The sequence below is a fragment of the Rhinatrema bivittatum genome, chromosome 10 (genome assembly GCF_901001135.1).
Source record: "Rhinatrema bivittatum chromosome 10, aRhiBiv1.1, whole genome shotgun sequence".
Lineage (NCBI taxonomy): Eukaryota > Metazoa > Chordata > Amphibia > Gymnophiona > Rhinatrematidae > Rhinatrema > Rhinatrema bivittatum.
This window is the reverse complement of record NC_042624.1, coordinates 87,045,667-87,059,116: the sequence shown is the minus strand read 5'-3', so window position 1 is coordinate 87,059,116 and position 13,450 is coordinate 87,045,667. Positions and strand designations below refer to the sequence as shown.

At 45.4% G+C, this 13,450-nt stretch overlaps 1 protein-coding gene across 4 annotated transcripts in view; it reads right to left on the bottom strand.

The window, feature by feature from the left end:
* Positions 1–11,886, bottom strand: part of TTLL7 (tubulin tyrosine ligase like 7) — a 291,830-nt gene extending 279,944 nt beyond the window's left edge. For all 4 annotated transcript variants that reach the window (XM_029618375.1, XM_029618378.1, XM_029618377.1 and 1 more), the window contains exon 1: positions 11,691–11,886. The gene's annotated coding sequence lies outside the window, so the exon portion shown is untranslated. The remainder of the gene's footprint in view (positions 1–11,690) is intronic.
* Between the last annotated feature and the right edge of the window lie 1,564 nt (positions 11,887–13,450).

The window sequence follows — 13,450 nt, the reverse complement described above, 5'->3', positions numbered from 1 at the left end:
AAAATTCACCTGTTTAGCAGTAATTTCCTTGAGATCTGTAAAATAGGTCTGGTTTTTACTTGAATGTAATCTGCTTTGAAGTGCCTGGAAGGCGGAATATAAATCAAATAAATAAATAAACCACATAGAAACATAGAAATGACGGCAGAAGAAGACCAAACGGCCCATCCAGTCTGCCCAGCAAGCCTTCGCACTCTTTTTTTTTTCTCCTCTCTCATACTTATCTGTTACTCTTGGCCCTTAGTAACCTTTTGGTTCTGTATCCCTTCCACCCCCGCCATAATGCAGAGCAGTGTTGGAACTGCATCTAAGTGGATATCTAGCTTAATTAGTTAGGGATAGTAACCGCCGCAATAAGCAAGCTACACCCATGCTTGTTTACCCAGTCTATGTAATTCAGTCCTTGTTGGTTGTTGTCTGTATATAGATCCACTTTTCTTCATCCCCCCCTGCCATTGAAGCAGAGAGCTATGCTGGATATGCGTGAAGTATCAGTCTTCCTCCCTTGCCGTTGAAGCAGAGAGCTAACTTGCATTGAAAGTGACGTATCAGACTTTCTCCCCTGCCGTTGAAGCAGAGAGCTGTGCTGGATATGCGTGAAGTATCAGACGTTCTCCCTTGCCGTTGAAGCAGAGAGCTATGCTGGATAGGCATTGAAAGTGAAGTATCAGGCTTATTTGGTTAGGAGTAGTAACCCCCGTAACCAGCAAGCTACTTTCTGCATTTTTTGTGAATGGAAATCCTTTTTTTTTTTTCCACATTACCTCATGCCATTGAAGCTTAGAGCAATGTTGGAGTCACATTAACTGTGTGTATGTTTATTGAATAAGGGTATTATCTCCAGGTAATAGCCGTCATTGGTATTATCTCCAGGTAGTAGCCATCATTGGTATTATCTCATGCCATATAATATCTGCATGCATCTAATTTAAGCATCAGGGGAGCTCTTGGAAGGCAGGGGCACACAGCCGGCCCCAGTCTCTCTCCTTTACCACTCTCAGACACAGTCCACATCTTTCAGTGGACTGTGTCTCAGACACATATCAGTGTCTGAGACACAGTCCACTGAATCAGTGGACTGTCCACAATTTAATCAGTGGAGCCACTGGGGTGTCAGGTTTCTTCCAATGGAGAGAAGGATAAATCTCCAGGGTCTGAATCAATGACAGGGGATGGCAGGAAATTTGAATTAAACAGCAAGGGTCCTGAACGTGGTGGTTGATGAAACAGATAAGTATGGGAAAACAAGTGTGGAAGCTTGCTGGGCAGACTAGATGGCCCGACTGGTCTTTTTCTGCCGTCATATCTATGTTTCTATGTTTCTATGAGCCTCCAACAGTCTCTCCAGCTCTCCTTACTTTCAATCACTCTTAAGTGTCCTGGCTTGTGGCTTCTTTGGATTAAAAAAAAACAGGCTGGACGCTTGGAATTGGTGTTCAAACTAATACAACTTTACTGCAACCAAGGAAAACTCTTTCAAAGTCCAGTTCACAAAAATAATCTTCAGATAATTTTGACACAGCACAAAAAATTCCAAGTGCCTTTTGTCTCAGGGCTAGTTCACTGAGTCAGTGACCTTTCCTGGTGGGATCGCTAGGAGCCTCACTCCTGAAAGTAAGGGAGCAAGCTCTTTGCAGGGCAAGGTTCTCCTCTCGTTTCTTGATGGTAAAAAATTGTCTCAGTGGGTTTCTGGTGACAAACAGTCTGAATAATCCTCTTCTTCCTTAAGTGGGCAGGAATTTGGTGGGAAAAATATTTCTCCCAACACAGCTGGAAAGAAACTATCATATCAAAAAAAAACCAAAACCCTCTATTTTATAGCGGACACTGCTGATCCTCCTGGTTACTTGTGTCGCAGTGGCCAGTTCCTTATCCTGCTCTTCCTCAGGCAGGGGTGACTTCACTCCTGGGTAGAAACAGGCCTCAAAAAATAAACTCAGACGGAAAAAGAAAACACTCCTCCAAACTCTCTTCTTCATCTCCCAGGGGACAGTCCCTCCCCGTGGGGTCTGGCGAAGGCATAGCCCCTATCCCCTTTTGATTGGGCCATGAGGCCTAGAAAGGGTCCACACTCTCAAATTCTTCCTTCTTCTCCACATCTAAACAAAAAAAAACCCCACAGCTTCACCCATGCAGCATCCACAGTTAGAGGGGATGGCGGACCAATCCAGTCTAGCCTTGAGGAAAGGCGTCATTAGAGATGACCTGCAAACTGCTGAATTGTAACCCCTAAACTTAAACTAGGGCAGCAGACTTGTTGGTAAGGGATTAAGGCAACCCTTACACTGGCATAGCTTGGTTACCATGAAAAACCAGAACCATTAGCAGCCCCTCATGGCCCGAAGTCAAGCACCCCAGAAAGCAAAATCCTAAACGGAAATCATCTGTGAAAGAAAGCCACATGGATTTGCCTGCCACCAATCTGCCAGGAAATGGTGCAGTTTTTCTGTACTTTTAAATCCGTTTTTGATGTCTGACTGAAAAGAAGCAGCTGCTCTTGCACTAAATGTATGTATTTTTCATTCACAGTTGTTTCACAGTGAACTTGTCATTTCCACACTTCGCATCGGTTTGGCTTCGCATTACATCCCTGCAAAAGAAATATTGCCGAGCTAAGGAAATCGAAGCTGAAGAGCCACGTCTAATTCTTCAGGGCCCTCTTCTTGGCCATGTACACCACGGACGTCTTTTCAAAAAGCACAGAAGAAAAAAAAAGGGAGCTAATCCTGACTGCAGTACTAGAGTACGAAAATCCTTGGGGATTCACTGATAATGCGGCTTTCTGAGTATCAAAACGTAAATACTGCCGTCCTACTGCCTATAGCAATCAACCCGCTTTTGTTTTGCCAGCAATAACGTCTTTTGTGCTCAACAATGTTCTTGGGCGGAGAGATAGCTCAAACTACAGAAACCTTCTTTGACCCCCCCCCCCCCACCCCCTGCATGGAATCATCGGTAGATGAAGACTCGTGGTCAGAGCGGGATCAGCTTCAGCAGAGGACCTGCCAATATTCCTCTTGATTTTGTATAACGCCTCGGTGCATTAACACGACGGAGTAAAGACTTTATCGCCCAGTGAAGCCTCTTGAACTGCCAGGTCCCCTGCAGGAGGTACTCACGGGCTCCAAAAGAGCAAACAGACAGGTAGGACAGGGACAGGCCGAGGCCTTTACTTCATATCATAATCGGGTACAAAGAGGGCAGCTTTGATCTTGCCAAAAGGGACCCAAGAGTGCCGGTTTCAAGTTAAGGCTCAGTGAAGTCCACAGGCAGGTAAGTCTGGTCCAGATGTGAGGGAAATAGGGTCGCAGATAAGGAGTTCAAGTCTAGACTCAGAATTCAGGACTGAAATTTTGCGGCAAGAAGCAGGGCAATGTTCTTGTTCCCAGCAACCCCCTTTGCATTAGTCCAGCAATCAATTATTCCTGGGGGAATTCTGAGTAAGTGTGCCATGCAGAATTGGCATAAAATTCCTCTCCACCCCCAGACACTGAATGTACTTTTTCTGGTTAGAAATGGTCACTTGTCAACTCCCAGAGGGAGACAGAAGAAAAGAGGAATGAGGAAGAGGCACTGGTGCAGCTGACTGAAGACCGGGGTACTACAAGCCTCCAGGTGGAGTCACTGGTGCTATCATCTTCCTGCACCACAGGGCTCCCAGACAGTACAAGTGCCACGGTGCCCAAATTCCCAGCCTGTTGTCAAAGACTCACGAAAACAGTGCAGGAGCTGGAGCACTGTATGGCTCACGCTGAGATCCCTGTGATGCAGGAAGATGATGGCAAGGCTTGCAGCATCTCAGACTTCAGACAGCTCTACCAGTGCCTCTTCTTCCTTCTGCTGGCTGCCTAACATTGTCACGGGGAGTTCCTAATTTACAGAAATGCCTTCCTGCACAACTCCGAACGCTGTGGGGGGCAGGAAGATGACCAGCTGCTGCTGCTGCTGCTGGAAGGCAGTGCCCACCATGCACTCTGTGACCAGGAGAGGGACAGAGAGAGAGGCAGGTGGAGGTGAGCATAGACCTGGAGTTAGGCCCAGGCACCAAATTCTTAAGAGGCACCAGAGCATTGCCACTGATGCCTCTCCCTAAATCCAGTTAGAGAAAGGAAGAGGTTACTGCTCCGGTTAGTGAAAAGAAGAGGAAGAAAAATCAGCGCTGGGCCTTCAGCAGCTCGTGGTGATGGGCCCTGCCCCTCACCTGGGTTTCCCTGGTAACAGGAAGCCTGTGCGGGAGGAGCGGAGGGGGGAAGGCAGGACACCAGAGATTGGATTAGTGTGACAGGGCTGCTGAAGGCTCCCTGCTGATTTATCTTTATCTACTGTTGCTGCAGCAGCTTGGAAGTGAGACGAGAAGGGATGGGGGAAGAGTTGCCCTGAGAAAAGGATTTAAGCAGGAGGGATTGCGCCCCCTTCCCCCTCTGCAGGGAGGAGGGGGGAGGATAGCTCCCCCTCCCCCGTTGCCTATGGGCACGTGCCCCATTAATCCAGCCCTGGGTGAGAAGGGTTAGGATTTGGGGATGGGGAGGAAAGTGAGAGTGTAGGGAGAAAGGACACGTTGGGGGAGAAATGAGCTGGGAAGAGGAAGCAAAAGTGTGGGGGCAGGTAAGCTGCGTGTGAAGGGGGAGTAAACATTGTAAGATAAACCGGGGACGAGAACGCTGGGGGGATGAAGGGGAGAGAACGTTTTGGGGGGGGGGGGGTGAGCTGAGGAAAGAGAAGAGTGGTTAGAACTTTTGGTTTTCAGGGGTTTCAATTTGGCAATTCACACAGCCCAAGAGGAGCTGCTGGCAGCATCAATTTCCTTCAACTACTGCTGCAAATATTGGCAGCTGCGAGAAGTTAACACTGCCCTTGGAATTCCATGGACGGCTAAAGAAAAATCCCCCAAAACCAAAAGACCTAGTTATGGTTCACTATTACTGTCCTCTAGCAGGAATTCCTCATCAAAATCCTCAACATTTTCCAGCTTTGAGTTAGAACATTTATGTTTTGAATTAATTGCTTCTCAAAGGCAGTGATTATATTGCATTTTTTTATTATTTTGATAAATACACAATTCTCCCAGGAGTTCCTTGGAGGGATTTCGGAGGCTACCCTTGAGGCCATTTTCCATGGGTCTTTGGTCTTTTCCTGTGTTCTCAGGACAGTCCATCAGTCAGGGCATCCATTTTCTCTGACCCAAGCCATTCATGTTTCAAGTCCCATGCCACCCTGAACCTCACATCATGCATTGGGCCTGGCGAGTGGTGAAATTGCTTGTGGAAGGCCTGGATCTTGACAGGTGCATAAATGTGTTCTGCAGGTTCCAAAGAGCTCATTCTGATCAATAGCCTTCCCAACTGATCAGTCCATTCCAAATCTACCTTGAGTCCAGGATAGTTTGGACTACAAATCTGTTGTGCCCTTGGACTTGACTTGGAACATGACTGCAGCCTGAAAAAGGGTTATCTGTGAATGACTTTAGTAATGAAAGAAATATGAAAGCATCAGCAGCTTGAATGTTATAGGTTTAATTTGTTGCACAATGGTATACAGTCTGATGTATTTGTGATCCAGTGTATGACAGATACATGTTTCATTGCAAACCAAATATTTTGGCCCATGGTATATGAATGGGCCAGCTGTCTCCAGTGATCTGCTTGTTTATAGGTAAGAACATAAGAAAATGCCATACTGGGTCAGACCAAGGGTCCATCAAGCCCAGCATCCTGTTTCCAACAGTGGCCAATCCAGGCCATAAGAACCTGGCAAGTACCCAAAAACTAAGTCTATTCCATGTTACCATTGCTAATGGCAGTGACTATTCTCTAAGTGAACTTAATAGCAGGTAGTATTCGCTGCACATAGATGGTCTTTGAGTTCAGTTTGTATCTGGTACAACTCTTGGTCAATGTTCGTTGATGCTAGAACTGTGGATTTGGTAGGTAGAAAAGGGTGAAAATGGGGATGGAACCCATAATTAGCAAAGAATGTATGGCATTGTTATAAGAAAACTTGACAAACCTTAACAGTTTGATACAGTCATCCTGAAGATAACTGAGAAAGCAACAAAGATATTCCTCTAAAATATGATGTACTCTGTTTGTCCACCTTTTTGAAAATAATGGGTGGAGGACATACAAAGCTAAATATCCAAAAGTTCACAGGTCTCTTTTCAGAAATGCGATATGAATTGGGTGCTTCAGGCAAAGTGATCTGCTCTAATAATCCATGATGGTGGAACATATGTATGAAGACAGCCTTTGCATTGCTCTGTCAAGGGTTACTGTGGACAAGCCATGCAGTGAGACATTTTGGTAAGCGATCAAATGACTATGGCATTCACTTGAAAATAGAAAGTCCGTAATGTAATTCAGGTTTAAGAACATAAGAAGTTGCCATATTGGGTCAGACTGAGGAAGCATCAAGCCCAGCATCCTGCTTCCAACAGTAGCCAATCCAAAATACAAGTGCCTAGCAAATACCCAAGCATTAAATAGATCCCATATTACTAATGCCGCTAATAAGCAATGACTAAGTCAACTTGACTAATAGCAGTTTATAGACTTCTCCTCCAAGAACTTATCCAAACCTTTTAAACCCAGCTACATTAACTGCCTTAACTGCATCCTCTGGCGGGTTTATCACTGTGTAGGATCAAGGAAAGGGGTCTCTGACAACTGAAGTAAGCTCATGGGTTCAATGATGGTATTTTGGTTTGGGCACAGGTTTCACAGTGATGGAGGAACTTGACAATGTCAGCCTTCGTGCTAGGCCATCAAAAGTGGCAGGCTAGCAGGCAGTGAATTTTGACATGACCAAGGAGCAGAATAGCAGCCTAGTAGAAATCTGCTTCTCCCACAAATGCTCTTGTGACCTGGGGAAAGCCACTTAACCCTCCATTGCTGCAAGTACAAATTTAAGGGCCTTGTTCATTCTATCCTCTCTTCAACACACATGCATAACTTTCCATTGTTGGTCAAATTACACATGTAACCCTTGATCATTAAAAGGTCTAACTGGACTCCCTTACAGGCCCTTTACTTCAAAGGTACCTGAAAATATTTTTATTATGAGTTTTTGCTTCCACAAAAAAACCTCTTTTCAATTTCTATCTTTGCCTTCCTTATCAATGCTTTGCATCTAGCTTGCCTGTGCTTATGCGGCTTCCTGTTTTCTTCATTCATATCCCTTTTCCAACATCTTCCTCATTTTAATCAGTCATCCGTTTGAAAGTTAAATGCCATCACAGTAAATATATTTAATATCCTCCCTCAAGGTCTTTGATCTTTTCCTGTGATCTCAGGTTAGTTCACTGTTGAGGATACCTATCCTCTTACCTGCCCGATCCCCAGTTCAAATCTTGCGGTGAGCAGTAAGTTCTGCAGTCTCAAACAACCATGCTTAATAGTAGTATTCTTCAATGTTTACTATGAAGAATATAATTCCACTCTGTACTATGCCGAGATGTCTGTAGCATAAAAGAGTCATATTAAGGATCCTAAGGAAACCACATGTGACTTTCAAGATGGGATGAGTAATCCTTCAATCCACATAGAACAGTACATTGCTCAAATGAAAATATAATAGAAAGTTTTACAAGTTAGCTAAGTCCTTCTGACATTATAAGTAGCTCTGTTGTTTGTAGTACTGTATAATGTTATGTATAAAAATTCATCTCTATTTTTTCAGTCCTCATGTTTATAGAAAACTCATTTTGATAGCAAAGTTTAATATTAATAATTCTAATTTCAAGAATAAAGTCAGCCACTACAGTTCTCTTGTGTGGTTTAATCATGACAGTTTGAATGTGGGACAACTCCTTAAGAACATACCAGCAAAGGCAGGCAAAGGGATTTTGATGATGCAACCTTTTTGGGGCTACCAAACATTCCAAGGGGGAATGGCCGTCTTGCTATACTAGCGCTCAACAACAAAGCCTGAATTCAACTTATAGAGTCTGTGCAAGCTGAAAGTCTATACCACCATGTGGTGTTTGTCCAGTAGCTTCTGTAAAAATGAGTTAGATATCTCAGCCCAGTGCCTGGGAGTATGAACTGGCATTAATAGAACAGCAGTTCCAGAAGAGGGGATAGACATTACATTAGTGTAACAACTGAAGTGGAGTGGTACAGAGAAACTGCACTGTTGCTGTCTATGCTGGCGCTTGCTCATTTCATAAAAGGAGGATTTCAGTTTAGAATCATTCACATTTCACAAGGATTACATTCACTATTATAGGGGGAGAGTCATGTGTCAAAATAATTACTAGCAACACAAGAAAAGCACTTCCTGTGTACATATTTGTTAGAGTTTATGTGATTTACTGGAGCTGTCCAGATATTTATCAATGATTAATTTATATATATACATGAGACAGGCTGCTGATTTCAGCCTGCCCTGGACCTCTGCTGGGACATTTGAAATAACTGAACAGCTATGTAAACTTTACAGAAATGGTGCCTTTATTCCTTCTCCAGGTGTTACTTCACAGATACCACAGTTACAGCACAATTCATTCCCTGTGGCTCCAGGACCAACCATGCATATAGTGTGTATATACAACAACATAAGAAATGTCATGCTGGGTCAGACCAAACTCCATCAAGCCAATCCATGTGGCAAGTACCTTATAAATCCCATAAAGTAGATTTAATTCCTCTTACTCACTCTCTGAGATAGCAATAGTTATCTTTAGTTTACCTGACTAATAATGAGCTATGGACTTTTCCTCCAGGAACTTGTCCAAACCTCTTTTAAACTCTGCTATACCAGTCACTTTGATCACATCCTCTGGCAACAGTTTCCATAGCTTGACAATGAGCTGTGTGAAAAAAATACTTTCTTCGATCTGTTTTGAATCTGCTGGTTGCTAATTTCATAGAGAGTCCCCTTATTTTAGTATTATTTGAAAGGGTAAATAACCGTCCTTTATTTACTCATTCCACTCCCCCCATAATTTTATAAACTTCTATCACATCCCCTCTCAGCTGTCTCTTTTCCAAGCTGAAGAGTCCTAGCCTGCGCAGCCTCTCATCATAGAAAAGATATTCCAGCCCCTTTATCATTTTTGTCGCCTCTGCAATTTCCAAGTTCCACTATGTCTTTCTTGAGATGGGGAGACCAGAACAGAACACAATACTCATATAAACAAATATTTATATATATATTTTGTTTGTTTCTACAGACTGTAGCACCAGTAATTATCCCAGAATTTATAGTGTGTAATGGGGATTACAGCACTGTAATATATCTATAGTAGCACTACAGAAAAGATGACTAGTAGTAGTTCCTCTTGCATCACAGAAGCAAACTAGTGTAAGGTAATGGGTCAGAAACTAAGCCAAATTTTGGTACAACTCAGACTCTGCTTTTTATTTTCTAATATTTTTAAGTGTTGTTTAAAACAAATGCTGGAGAATGCCTTACTGTATGTCAACAATGATTTGGATCTGTGTCCTTTTTCAATTTACGTGCATAGTTTTCATAATTACAGGCATACCTCTTGAAATGTGTGCTTAAAGTCACACAGTATCAGAGTGGAGGGGTACCCTAGTGCAGGGGTACTCAAACTGGTCCTACAGGCACCTCCCCCCCCCCCCCCCAGCCAGTCGGGTATTCAGGATATCCAGGTATTTATATGCACTAACTCCAGTGTACGCAAATATTTCTCATCCATATTCATTAGGGATATCCTGAAAATCCGACTGGCTGGGGGGCCCATAGGACTGGTTTAAACACCCCTGCCATAGTGGTTTAAGCAGCAAGCTGAGAACCAGGGAAGCCACAGTTCAAATCCCATGGCTTTTCTTGTGACCTTGAATAAGCCAATTTGCTCTCCATTGCTTCAGGTACAAACCTTATATTAGAACATAACAACATAAGAAACTGCATACCGGGTCAGACCAAGGGTCCATTAAGCCCAGCATTCTGTTTCCAATAGTGACCAATCCAGGTTATATGTAACTGGCAAGTACCCAAACATTAAGTAGATCCCATGCTACTAATGCCAGTAATAACAGTGGCTATTCCCTAAGTCAACATGATTAAAGCAGGTAATGGACTTCTCCTCCAGGAACTTATCCAAACCTTTTTTAAACCCAATTATACTAACTGCTCTAACCACATCCTCTGGCAAAAATTCCAGAACTTAATTGTGCGTTGAGTGAAAAAGAACTTTCTCTGATTAGTTTTAAATGTGCTACTTGCTAACTTCATGGAGTGCACCCTAGTCCTTCAATTATCTGAAAGAGTAAATAACCGATTCACATCATTGGTCATGATTTTATAGATTTTACAATGCCTCTGGGGACAGAAAAATCTACTGTACCCGAATGCAACTTGCTTTGAGCCACCAATGATAAGCCGTGAGTTAAATCTAAATAAATGTTTAAAAAGCTGTGCATGTCATCTATATCAGATACAGCAAGATAATTCCATTCTCCCATCTGAGTCCACCTAAGCATGTATTTTCCCTGTGCCATGGAACATGTGTAATTTGACCAGCAATGGAAAGTTATGCATGTAGGTTGAAGAGAGGACAGAATGAACAAGGACACACACACACCCTAAGTCAAGGTCTCTCTCAAATACATATAAAGCCTTCATTTCACACCACACACTAACAGTCTCCTTTTCTCTCAGGAGCACACAAAGTTTCTCCCTTGCACAAAGAGCCACACAAACAGAACAGACCTGGTGAAAGCCCCTTGATAAGAAATCATTAGCATACTATGGATTCAGTCTGGGGGAAAAAAAAACAGTCATATGCTCAGATATGAGAAGTAAGGAGATAAATCTGCCTTTAATGTACGCAGCTGCTACAATCTGCATCTAATACTGGCAATGCACAAAGATTATCATATTAGAATCTAGCCCTCTTCTGCAGAGAGCAAGCTCGTTGGGCCTTGCTAACTATGAACCCACTCCAGTGTTATGCTTTTATGTAAGTCCCTACTGAGCAGGGCTCAGAATTTACCAAAAAAAAAAAAAAAAAAGAGAAAAGAAATAGAAATCATTCCAGACTAGGGATATAATGTTAATTTCATTCTCCAGAAGCTAGAATTGTTCAAAGATGAGGATTTTTATTTATTTTTTTTTTTTTAATATTGTACTGTTGAGCTGTGCTGACTTTACATTATTTCATATCAAATGCTATTTACGTATCTCCATGGGATAAACTCGTGACATTTCTCACAACCTTATTATCCCACCCAGCCGGCACAAGAAGGTGCACGCGTCCCTCGCACCCAGCGCCCAGAACTCACTCCAACCGAGAACCGTCATTACTGAAAGAGCATCGGGGCTCCCGCTCGCCCAGGATTAGGAAGAGCTCACCGGCTCGCAGAGCCGTAACCTCCCGAACCATCCCTTTTGCCAGCGGACAGCCGAAAGGCGGCACGGGCCGGCGGCCGGCATGCCCACAAAGCGAGGCTGCTGGCCGTGGAGCCCCGCCACAGGGCTGCGCACTAAAATGATGCTGAATCATTCTGAGCAGCCTTCCTTCGCCTTGCACCGGCCAGAAACCTTGCGGTGGGGGTGGGGAAGAGGGAGAGAGAGAGAGAGAGAAATATATGGTACCGGCCCTGACCAGGCACAAATCCGGTCCCACTCTCGTCCGCCTCCACAAACAGAACGAAAACGCTGATTTCATCCGAATCAACAAAGGAAAAAAAAAGAGCGCATAGACCGGCACAGGTTCCACTTACCGCCAGGGTACGTCAGAAAAGTCCATACAGAGAGGAAACTGGGGGTGTCCCACCCCACGTCAAGCTAAGGGTGCTTGGGCATCCTTCATCTTCCCTGTAACGTCCGCTGCTGCTGCTGCCGCCTTGAAGGTCTAGGAGGAGGTGACCCTGGACAGCGGACTAAACCTCCTCCGGCCACCAGCCTGCTGCCTCCAGTTTCCCACCGCTTAGCCCTTATTTCTATGGACACTGGAGGTTAGAAGCAGGGAGGGACTAAATCATTGTTACTCGGAGGGTGGAGGAGCTGCTAAGGCATCTTAATAAAGTCAGCGTGAAATTCAGTTTTCCCATGAAAAAATATTCTGACGCCTATAAACCTGCTAATGACTACCGCCAACGGCTGAGGAGCAGAGCGGCGGATTCACCGAGCGTGCATATCAGATGCTTCAGCTCTCTGCCCACCCCCCACCCCTCCTCCCCGTGCATCTCTTTACTTGGCCCAGAGCGCTCTCCCTGCTGAAACGCAAACACAGCTCCTAGCAACAGCAGAACGCAGGCGTCTTTAACACGCTCTCGGCGGCGTGAGGGCGCTCTCTTCCCGGCTCGGACCCAGGCCAGGCGGGTGGGCCGCTGGCGCTCTCGCACCATTTGCACCTCCGCTGTCCACGGTCTGATTTCTGCTCCATCCCCCCCGCAGCGCTCTAGTTGCTTATATCGATGTATAAGAAAGGTAAAGCTGGAATGCAGCCTGCCGGCTTTGGTCAGCAGCTTGCAGGGAGCAGAAAAATCAGTTCAGGGGAAGAGTCCTGATAGCCTCAGGGACCAGCAGCAGGCAAGTCCCTTGGCTCCCTCCCCCTCCTCCGCTTCCACCCCCCCCCCCCTCCCCCTTCTCAGCTTCTGGTGAGAGCGGCCCAGAGGCAGACCCCTCCCCCCTCTCCCTGCCAGTTAGTAGTGAGGAGATGGATATCCCAGAGATTTCCCTGAATGTCTCTGGTGACATGATCATTCCCCCTTCCCCCCCCCCCCCCCCCCGCCACACCAGCTCCAGTGGTGCCTGCAGCAAAAGGTGGACATATCCTGGCAGTAGAGGGGAAGGGCAGCAAGTTAAGCCATTCCCCTGTCCAGAGATCTGGTGTGGCTGATAGAGGTAGGCGAGTGAGCTTTCAGGTACAGGCTGAGCTCCCTGCCTCTGGGTCGGGGGGTATCGGTTAGGAAACGCCTCGGTAAAACCTCCCAGAAAGGAATAAGCAGGTTGGTGACAGCTGAGGAGGATCCGTCCAGCAGGGGAGGATTAATAGCTAACAGCGTCAGGGGTGCCTTGGGGAAAGTAGCTTTAGGGGGAAAGGGTAGAGAAGGTATCATGCGCCCCTGCTTTGTGAGGGAGACAAGCATGGATAAGCAAAAGATTTACACGGGGGGGGGGGGGGCAGCAGGAGATGAGGAGCAGTGCGAAGGGTTGGGGGGGGGTGCGTCGGAGTATAGCAGGAATGGAGGGAGGATTTTGAGGCCCATCCGGAGGATAATTTCAGTTTTGCGAAGGGGACAGGGTTCAGAGCTCCTCAAACAGTAGGGCAAAATGTTCTGCCCAATCCACGTGAAAAAAAGAGGGTCAGGGTGTTCGGGGTTACGGTGCATGGGTTCTGCTGGTCTTTCTGTTGTCGCTGCAGATGAAGATTCCGGAGATTTTCCAGGCACTTCGCAGAATGAAGCTTGGAGGACCAGGGCACTTTCGACCACAGCGGTTGATCGGGAGGTGGGAAGTTGGACGCCAGGTTTCCAGG